This window comes from Lycorma delicatula, chromosome 7 (assembly GCF_047948215.1).
Source record: "Lycorma delicatula isolate Av1 chromosome 7, ASM4794821v1, whole genome shotgun sequence".
In the NCBI taxonomy this organism is placed as follows: Eukaryota; Metazoa; Arthropoda; class Insecta; order Hemiptera; family Fulgoridae; genus Lycorma; species Lycorma delicatula.
The window spans coordinates 44418340-44430472 of NC_134461.1; the positions used below are offsets into that span (position 1 = coordinate 44418340).

The 12133-nt window shown below is 26.2% G+C and overlaps 1 protein-coding gene across 2 annotated transcripts in view; it reads left to right on the forward strand.

Annotated features, from left to right (window-relative positions):
- Dh31 (diuretic hormone class 2) overlaps nt 1-12133 on the forward strand; it is a 369539-nt gene that overhangs the window by 259418 nt on the left and 97988 nt on the right. The window lies entirely within an intron of this gene.

The window sequence follows — 12133 nt, forward strand, 5'->3', positions numbered from 1 at the left end:
TAAACATATTTTTTTAGTTAATATATCTATCTTCACACACAATTATATTTTATAAGTTCCATCATAACCTACTGTATAAATGAGATTTATGAAAAAGTAATTAAGAAAATACAGTGTGTAAATGGTATTTATGAAAAATTAGTTAAGAAAATACAATACAATAACTGGCAATAGCTAATTAATAAGATGGTCATCTATTAATCAACACAATTTTATAAAATTCCTTCTTTTCCAAGGCAATATTATTAAAAACATTAGAACAAAGAACAAATGACATTGTAGGTTATATTATAAACTTGCTATTTTCTAATACTGTATTTATACAACAAAGAATATGAAGCATTAGGAATTCAATAACTCTTATCATGTTAGCATTCATTCCTACATGGTGAGCGGGATAAAATAGTGTATTGATAGGGCAAAACATTATCAGGTTATGTGTAAAAAATTTAGCAAAAAGGGGTGAATACTTTGGTACATTTAATAAAGTATTGAGAGCAGGAGAGCAGTTCAACAAAACTTTATATATTAATGAAATGTGCTTGCAATAAAACATTACTTATACAACAAAATCTTTGTAAGAGTGTGTTAAAAATAAAGTTGTAAGACTCAAAGTAAACAAAATTCATGCAGCTCTTCGATATTCTGCAACTGATACTGATTTTGTTGAATGGTGATTGGAAAATATAATCATCCCAAATACAGAATTAAATATGCAGACATTATAGATGCATATTTATTGTTTGTTTAATTTTTTGTAAGAGTATATTTATTTTCAATAAAATAATATTTTATCCTGATTGATATATAATATTACATAGGTTATATAAAGATTGCGTGCTACATCATGCGCCAATCAAAAGGAGTCACATGCAAACAAGTGAAAAAAATATAAAATATAATCCCCCAAAAAAATTTGAGGACTTAGTGTTGATATTATTTTAATAGAGTAATGAAAATAATTAGTGATTTATACCACGGAAGAAAATATTCATTGTCTAACACAATATATGAATAAAAGTAATTTAATTATTAAGTAGAATGGGAAACAATATATGGAACATAGCTTCCTTGTTAAATATAGTTATTATCTATTTTGGTTTGCCGACATATCTAATCCTTTAATTATAGCAATAACTTTCTTGTAAATATCATTGATCTATGAATATACTAGTATTTAAAGGGGATGTGATCCTGTACTCAGAGTTTGATATTACATGTAAATGATGAATAGAAATCATTTAATATTTTATACCTTTCTAGTCTCATCCCCTGGCTAAAAATAAATTTTATGTTTGCAGTTATTGACTAATCCCATTTAACCTGCTCTATTATTAACTTGTTCACAGTTGTTTATTTCTCTAGTCTATGATTAAAACAAAACTGATTCTTCAATAAAATGACTAAAACTAATTAAAAATTCTAATTTTTTTCAAGATAATTATGTCAAAAGTACTTCTCAGTTGAATAATTAATATTTTTTTTTTTTATATGTTAATTATTTTTTTAGCTCCATTTAAAATATTTATGTTATAACAGTGTTACTTTAAAAGGGTACTTTATATTACCAATTTGTATTGCCAAAGAAAAAATATGTTGTATCTTACTTACTCTTCATTCTTTATTTTCCTGGGCATATTTCTTCTGCTCATTTTATTCTTCCTGCATTATATATACAGTATATAAAAACACTTGTCATAATTAAAAAACATTCAGTTCAATTCATATCTTAAATAATGATGCGGATTATGGAATCTCATTTCTATTCCAACAACCAATATGAAAAAGTATAGAATTAGAAATACTGTATTCATTCATGGTGATAATAACAATGGCCGTCAGGAAGTATATGAATTCTGCTCACTTATTTTATGTAATTTTCTATAAGATCATGGGTCTTTAACATCTGCTCTGTTTTATAGTTTCTTCATCCTGAATTTTTATTTCTTTATAAATTTTACTCTGCTAAAACTCTTTTTTCATAAATTCAATTTCTGTTTTTTTTTTCAGATAAATTTTTCTATTTTTCTATATCTTTAATGTAAATCCATTTTAATTAACATGTTTATAGCCCTTAAAACTGCATTTGTAAGTTCCCAGTTTACCTAGTTTAATATTTATAAACACTTATAACTTTAATTTACAAAGGACTATACCCATAATTTTAAATTATGGGAAGCCAGAGACAGCAGTGAATTTAAGCAGTACATTTAAATAGTTTTGAAGCCATTGATGCTTTTTGTTGAACTTTTACAAAAAGTGAAATGAATCTTTTTTAATAAGATGAACTGAATGAGATTTAAACATAACAAAAAATTATTATTTATATCAGTGAAATTTTATCTATATGAAGGTAGATTTTGTTCATTATTAGTGCTGTTATTCTTGCTGAAGTTATAAATTCCTTTGTGAGATAATTGTTGACAATTTTTACTGAATTTGCCATTTTCACTGATGCTTTTTTAGACCGCTTTAAAAAAATCATTACATTTTTATGTTTGTCCATTTTCTTATCAAAATTTTCTCCATCTATCATAATTCTGATATGTTAAATTTTATATTAAACTTTAAAAAATCTAAGTGTAAGTTTTTATACTTCACCATGTTTTATTGCATTAAGATAAGTTGTCCTTTTTCAGTTTAATTTAAATATATACATTATTGTTGATATTATTTGAATTCTCATGCCTTTGGTCAAACACAACTGAAAAATACAATCCATCGTTGAAAATAAAGGAAGAAAAAATAGTAGTAAGATCAGCTTTACAAAATTGTATATTTGTTATGACATGTTATAAAGACATAAATTTATTGTAATGTAAATATTCACAAAATGGAAATTTCTGTTCATTAACTGAAGTCTAGCTTAAAAATTGGAGAGGAACAAAGTTTTTGCTAAAAATTTTGTAGAAAGTACAAATATTTTTCTTTTTCTTTTTTTTGTATTTATTGAGATTGCAAAATATAATAATATCTAAACCAAAATTTATCAGTAGTTGAAAGACTTAACTGAAAATTGAATTGAAAATTTTGGCGTATATAAATGTATGAAGGAGTGCAATTAATAATATTACATTCTGCAATACCATTGAGTAGGATCTGTATATACATATTTCTAAAAAGGAAAAAGGATCCTGAAGCATTGCTTCATGTACCATATTTGTTTAAATATATGTCAACCCCCCCCCCCCGCATTTTCTAATTTAATCTTTAGTGGTAAAATTTTATGTGGTGGAAAAAAGTTGAAAAACTTTTTTCCACCACATAAAATTTTACCACCAATAAAAAATTAATTTCTAAATTTATTATACATAATTTATATTTTTTATTATTCTATTACATTAGTATTTTATTATACTATTTTATAATATTATACATACTTGCTTAAACTCTTTCGGTTAGTCTAGTGATTAAATTTGTCATTGCAAAATCGGCTCATTTTCTTATTCGATAGTTATAAGGTTTGAGTCCTTGCAAAGGCTCAACCTTTTATATGGATTCATATCCATACTTCAACCTCTTTATATGGACTTTATATGCTAGACTGTGAATACTGGTGTTCTTTGGTGGTTGGGTTTCAATTAATCACACATCTCAGGAGTGGTCAACCTGAATCTGTTCAAGACTACATATTTACCAGTAAACAAAATGTACCAACATTTACATTGCACTATATTTGCAGCTACATCAGGTCTGGTAAGCCTGATGCAATCACCACTTGGTGGTGATTGCAGTTGCGATCTCCGAATACAATTTTATTATGTACGAAAACATATAATAATGTATTATTATGTATTTACATAATAGATCCCATAATACATAATTTGTTATATATTACATAATACATTTCATAATACAGTTTATGGAAGAAAATGTACCTTAGTTGTTTTTAAAATAAAATAAAATGTGACTATGCCCACATATCGGCAGTAGCTGGAAAACTGGCTGGAGAAAACAAAACAAACATACATACTTGCTTAAATTTTATACCTAAATAATATTATAATACAAAATTTTTATGAAACAACCTTTACATAAAGGACAACTGTGTTATCTTGCACATTCAAATTCTAACTGTTCCCAACCCTTAACTGTACATACAGATAGATAATAAGTCAGAGGAATAATCCTTTTATTGAATCACTAAATCAAAACAGAAAAGAAATTATCAAGAACTCTTCAAAAACTAATATTTAACTAAGTTTTATTTGAAGAAAAAATTAAAATAAAAAACATGTTTTCATGGAAATGGGAAAATTAAAAACATTCACTGAATATATAGACTTATTTAAACATCCCTTTCTTTAAATGTTTCAAAATGTAATTCTATATTTTTAATTTATCTGTATTCTAAATGTAAAAGTCAGTATGTTTATGAAAATAAGAAAATCTTAATTAGGTACTTTTATTAATAATAATAGGTAATAATAATAATAAGCGAAGATAATAGTTATTACTATAAATTGTAAAAAGTCCCCATCACGAACATGGAAATGAAAATAAACTACAAAACAACTTAAAAGCTCAGTTGAATCCTAATGTAGATCAGTTCCACGTATAGGTTGACCCCAATTAATAGTCAATTCAAAAGTTGAGTTAGTGAGTTAGTGTTTTTTTTTTTTTTTAATTTTGCATAATTTATTTAAGTTGTAGTTATATAGTTATATATATATATATATATATATATATATATATTATTTTTCAATAATTTTAAAAAATTCTTGCTATTTCTTTTTATAAATAAGAGGAGGTTTTATTGCCTAACTTATAGAACAAAATTTTAATTGTTTTTTTTGTTAATTTTATCACTTTTTTAATTTTCCAACTTGTAAAATATAAATCATTCCTCAGCTGGAATGATATCAATTTTTTTTGTATTACTTAAGGAGTAAACTAACATAAAATTATCTCAACTTTTAAAATATATAATCTTACTGTTAAACCAAACATAATCTTCTTGAGATTTTCCTTCTACAATTTTATCTTTTGCATTGTCTGTTCTACACTGATCTTTTTTCCATTTGCCTTTTATCTTACTCTCGGATCACATATTTATACCTAAACCTCCTGATCTGAATTTGTACTTTAATTTTATAAATTTATTCAATTATAAGTTTCCCCAATGGTTCCTCTGTTTAGTATTTATTTCACTGTTATAAATGATAATCTCACCCTTCTGTAACCCTTTCACTCATACCACATCAGTCTTCTCTCATTCTTTCAAGTTTTTAGTTCTATACTTCTACTTCTTCTTGATCACTTCAATCCTGAAATAATCATTTCTTATTATCAATTATAGCATCCAAAAACTACATTTCTGTTGCCTGGGGTATACTCTTTGTCCAAATTTTTTATTAACTCCCATATTTTTAATTTTTTTTTTTGTATTCTGAAAACTATGACTTACTTTTTTTTTTATCTCCCACTCTTTCTTATCTCACACAAATTTGGAATTATTCTTTTAATCTCCTAGTTATGTACTTTCAGTACCCATTCCTTTCCAGCAAGAAATTTTCAAGCCAGTTTTGTAATGTTAATACCAATCCAAAACAAATATAATAAATTATTTTCAAAGCTTAAAAACAAAATAATTACATAGTAAGAATCAAGACTTCTAGTAAAATTGTTCAGTAAGAAGAAGAAATTGTTTTTCCTTTATGGTATAAACTTTTTTTTTTAATTTTATAACTTTTTCAGGACAACCAGAAGTAGATACCATTCAAAATTCCCATTTTATTATTTTATCCAAGAAAAATTATACAATGGTATAATTTTTTTTTACCACGAAAACACACCTCATTTCAATGAGATTTTTACACTGTATTTTGAATATTGTATCTGTTAAATATCCTAAACATTCTGGTAAGAAGACAGCCCCTTTTATCACTTTTACTATTAATCATGATAGATGAGTTTACTTTCTTCATAGTAATTAATTTTAAAAAATTAAATTTTAAATTCAGGAAATTTGAAGATTTATACAGAATTACAGAAAGTCTTCTATTTAAATAACAGTTGCTGTATAACTGGCAAAAAATACTTTTCAAAATATATTATTGGAAATGTAATACAAAAAAATACAGTACCAAAATATATGTTTTATGGTAATTAAATTTGATTTTATTATTTTCCAAGTTCTACAGAGAAAATAAAATAATGAGAAAATGACTTTAATGACCACTCCTGTAAATCATTAATTAAAATGTTATATTTATTCTGATAGTAATCTGTAATAAAAGAAATGAAACTTATTATAATTAATTGCTTATAACTTTGAAATAGTTCATTTGTTTAAATAAATATAGAAACTCATTGCATATTAGCATTTTATAATTTAAATCTATTTTCATATTCAGTGTACATCATTCTTTTATTAAACAGTACAGAATATCTATTTATAATAATATTTATTTCATTCTCTTGACATTTATTTCTGTAACTAATCTTTCATTTTATATTCACAGTTCACTCCATTTCAGCCAATGAAATTTATCTTTTGTGAATCATGGTATGTTTCTCTTTAAATCGAAGTAGTTGTAACTGTATTTAAAAAAATAAAACACTGACGCCTGTAAATCCTTTTCTATTCAAACAAGATTTCATTGAATAATAGGCAATTGCTTTGATTCCATTTTTCCATTTATTATGAATTGTTACATACAGTCTAATCATTTTTAAATTCATTCAAAGCATATGAATTAGATGCTTAAAATTACATGAATTAAAATATAACTAAGTTTAACTTCTATAATATTCTTGTTTCACCACACCAGACAAAATGTTGTACATTACTCCTGAAACATTTCTAAAAATTAAATTTATAATTTAAATAATATGTGTGTAAGTGTGCACACGCTAAACAATACAACAGTGTTCAAAAAATTAATTTAATATAACATCACATGTCAAAAGTTGTATAAAATCGATTTGAAAGAAACCTTTCTACTTTTAAGAAACTGGATACTGGTTAAAAAAAGAGAATACTTCAGTTCATTAATAAACAATACTTTTTATTTAATTGTTTTACCTAAAAAATGCCTTCTTTTAAAAGGGACTAGTTTACTTTCTAAATTTACCAAAAAAAAAACAAAACACCAGTATTAATTCATACAAGCAGTGTTGATTAATTCTAATGTTAGTTCTGATTAAAAGAAATGTAGTTATTGTGTTATAAAATAATCATTAAATTCATTCATTTATTTCTGTCAATCTGTTAAAAATTCAGAAAGGGAAAGAAAAATCATTTTCTTTTCCTTTTCCTTTTTGTGAAAGGCAAAACAGTTCTAAATAAGAGAAAAGGGATGACATATAATTGGTACAGCAATTCTAATGATATTTCATCTACTCATCCTCTATTTTTTTCTGTTTATGTTTTTATTTATTTTTGTGTTTTAGAATTGTGTTAAATTGTATTCTTATTGTACCCTCTTCTTACACCAACAACAAGCTCTTCTAAAGCATTTCTTCCTTCTTAAACTATGAATTTTTTAACCTCTGATTGTTTAAGACACCAAACAATTTTTCCCTTTTTTGCAGTTCTTCTATGTTTCCTTCAAAAAAAGAGAAAGTAAATATAATGTCTCACTTTGTAAATATATGGAAATGTGTTACAGTTATTGAAATTCTTTGTTAATTGTGTGTGGTTACTACAGATAGAGGTTCGATGGTTCTGGAATGTTCAAGAATGCCTCTCCAAACAGTATAAGAAAATTTTAAAAAAATTGTTCTTTTACATAAAATCTGTTCTTACTTTAAGTCTGGCCTATATCTTATTTTACACATTAGGTATTCATTGTTATCATATTTCTTAATGAAAGATATTACCAACTTTATTAAATAGTGTATGATGAAGTACACTGCTGTAAATAATAAAAATCAGACAACATGAAAATGTTCCTTCTTTTGAATATCCATAGGTACACGGCAAAAAAATAAGTCATTAGAAATTTAATTCACAAAAAAAAAAATTAAAAAATTTTACCTTAAAAAGATAAGTTTTGCTACTTTCCAATGTAAACATCAAAATAAACGTGCATTTTTCATTATGTTAAATAATAAAAATCAGACAACATGAAAATGTTCCTTCTTTTGAATATCCATAGGTACACGGCAAAAAAATAAGTCATTAGAAATTTAATTCACAAAAAAAAAATTAAAAAATTTTACCTTAAAAAGATAAGTTTTGCTACTTTCCAATGTAAACATCAAAATAAACGTGCATTTTTCATTATGTTGTCATATAGCCAATCCCCCCTGTGGCTGAGGACCATTCCTTGTGGTCGGCAGCAATAATTCAAAGTGAAACTTTCTGGTACTGGAAAATTTACAAGTGCACCTCTGACTACAAATTGTAAATGCACCTCTGACATTTTTTGTAAATTGTACTGACTAATACACTATTTTGTCTGAATACCTGCATTATAATACACTAACAAAAATCCTTACTGATAAACTCAACAACCCAAAAGTATTTCAATTAAAATGCTGCGACCACCAAACATTAATTTCAACCACATTTTCTAATTTTCCATAGAAGCTCTAAACACAACAGAAACAACCTTTGTCACCTTATAGAAACAGGATTCACATAAAAGAAAAATTAATTACAATATCCAAATCTGCCACCCATAAAAACCAAAACATAGCAAATTATGTTATAAAAAAATTCACAAACTACATAATGAGTAAAAATCATACATAATACAGATTAATATATCAATATATAACATTATTAGATGAAATATAAAACAGATTTTCTAATCACTTAAAAGCAAATGTCAACAACACTGGTACCTTAACTAATCTATAACAAATCAGACAACAAATCAACAACAAATGAGCTGCATATTAGCTCCGATTATAAAAGAATAACCACATTATGTCATGCTTATTATTGAAGTACCATATAAAAAAATTGATTTTTTTTTTTTTAATTTTTTGGCTTTTTTTTAATTTAAACCTTCATACTTAGCACTTCAAACTTCACATCAATGAATGAATTCCTTCTATGTATCCCCACCACTTACCAGCTTTTCCCATATTCTCTAACAATGGCTTTTCACCTGTATTTCTGATTACTAATACTTTCAGTTTTGTTTCTTTGAACATTTTTCTTAATTTTCATTGTGATTTAATATTAACTTTTCTATTTTTTTCCTCAATACTATTTCATTCTATGTTTTTTATTTTTATCCGTTAACCTCTCTATTTGCATAAAAAGGCTCTGGTGCTAGAAGTTGCTCATTTTTCAATGTAATTAGCTTGATAGTTCAAGAGATAGAAAACATGTATACAATAAAATAGCTAAAGTTAATAATACAGCTTAAGACAAGCCCATGGATAATTCTGACCACAAAACTTATACTGTATGTGACATAAATAAATATGTATTGAACATATTACTGGTAATTAAGAGACAAGACTTCACCCAACAAGCACTTTTTCCCAAGTTGGACAATTTGGAAAGTCATGGAAATAGATTTATCTGCTCTTACCACATCACACAACACCAGTACTGCTAAATTCCTAATGTAGATTCAGAATTTTTACCAAAAGCCACAGCACACCACCAAGAAACAAGGTTAAGGGAACTATAATGAACAAAAAACCCACAAAGAAATACTTTAATGCCACCTTCAGGTAGAAAGTGTCCATTCCAGCCATAATCCTAAAGAGATTGGGCAGTTTTACTCAGGTTTGTACCAGCTCCATGTTGCAATAAATTTATTTTCCTTTAACTAAACAGTCACCTGAGTATATGCTTAGGGCCTCCTTATGAAAAACCTATCAATTTCCCCAGAAATTTGGATATTATTACTCTCCTACTGAATAGTTAATTACTAAAAAAACATGGTTTTCTATATTATTCAAACTCCAAGAAAAGCTAAATATTCAATTATTTTCCTTGTCACAGTAAAAGCTAAAATTACATTACATTTTTTTTTTTTTAAATTAGTTCTTACTCATAGTTATAGTTAGATAGTTCTTACTCATTTTATTCTGAATTCAACAAATTGATTCTGAGACTTTTTTTAAGGTATTCTTTCTATTTCTTTTAGCATACATTTACATAATTTTACTAATCAGGATCATAATTTTACTAAACAGCTTCATCTTGTGTAATACTATTTAAAGTATTAAATAGTACATTATGTAAATTACCAAGGATAGCTAGACTCTTCACTACTTCAATCACTACTGAAAAATGTTTTTCGGTAAGTTTCTACCAATATTTTATACATGGTTGATCTTTAATCAAGTTAATAAACTTATCTCTACCAATTTTAGTCTTTGCCGTCTTATATATAAAATTTGTTGTTACTCACCTCATTCACTTGTACCTTTGACTGTATTACTAATACTTTGAATGTTGCAATACAACATTTACTCATATCAACATGTTTGGCTCTATCATAGGATTTTAAAAATATTACATCATGAACCATAGCCTATACTAAACCAATATGGTGTAAAAATTATCTTTTTAATTGTAAAAGTTTACATTATATTGAAAAATGTTCTAGAAAATATTCAGCATTAAAATCTTGTTCAACTGAAGAAAGAATTAACTTGTGATCTTTAAAATTTAATTTACTGTTTAGTTGAATAGCAGGAAATTAAAGGCAAAATGTTAACAGAAAAATAAGTGATAAATCTAGCAGTAAAAAACATATATGTAGATTTTAAGATTCATTTGGTTTTCTTCATCCTTTTGCTTAATATAAACATCTGTCATCATCTTATTTCTTTTTATTTGTTAATGAACTAGCTGATCTTAATTATTGTTAGAATTAATTAAATGAATTTACTTTCCTTTAAGATGTATTAGCAACATCACTAAATTTTTATTGTTCTAGCTAAAAAAATTTTAATTAATGAAGTGTAAATTTTAAAAGTAAATAAAGGAAGTGATTATTAATAATGGATTATCCAGTATTACTTAATGTATACAGTTTGCACAACCAACAAATTGATCTGCAGCTGAGATTGTTGTACATCATTTACGGCTTTCCAAAAATAATGTACAACAATTTGGATAATTAAGAAATATGGATAACACCAGATAATTAATTATGTGAAATATCAGCTACATGTGAAGTTCTAATATTGTGATAAGTACACTCAGCTTGGCAAATTCAATCTTCATTGATCTTCAATAATAATAATAAACTTATGAATAAACAAAAATATTATTTTGAGGTTTCTTTATTAACATTGAATCCTTTGTTCATAATTTACGTTAACACCATTATCTATATAATGTTATTTCTGTAATTTAGTTTTACTTTGTTTTTTTGGCCACATTAGTTATTGTAATAATTTTTTTTTTGTCTTCAGTCATTTGACTGGCCTGATACAATTTCGGAATACTCCTACATCCTTAACAGTTAGTTTTACATAATCCAAACTTAGAACAACCTGCACAATTTTTCCCATCTACCTGTCACTCCAATATTAAAGCAGCTTATTCCACAATGCCTCAATATGTGCCCTATAAATCTGTCTCTTTTTTAGAAGAGAGAAGCATTTTACTAAATGCTTCTCTCTTATCGATTTGCTGCAACATCTCTTCGTCACTTTATCCACCCATCTGATTTTTAACATTCTCCTGTAGCACCACATTTTAAAGCTTCTAATCTTTTCTTCTAAGGTACTCTGATTGTCCAAGTTTCATTTCCATATAAATCTATACTCCAAACATTTACTTCCAAAAATGTTTTCCTGACATTTAAATTAATTTTTGATGTAAACAGATTATAAAACTAAAAGCTCGTTTTGCTGTGCTATTAGGCATTTTGTATTACTCCTGCTTCGACCATCTTTAGCCCCAAATAAAAAAATTTAAAAAAACTTTCTACTACATTTCATTACTTTCGTTCTGTTCTTGTTTATTTTCATGCGGTAGTTCTTGTGTAGCACTTCATCCATGCCATTCATTGTTTCTTCTAAATCTTTTTTAATCATCGTAAGAATTAAATCAACAAATTGTAATATCTTTATCTTTTCACTTTGCACTGTTACTCTGGAACTAAATTGTTTTTTATTATAATTAACTACTAGTTCTATGTAAAGATTAAAAAGTAACAGGGTTAGGGAACATCCTTGTCAGATTCCCTTTCTTATTACGGCTCCT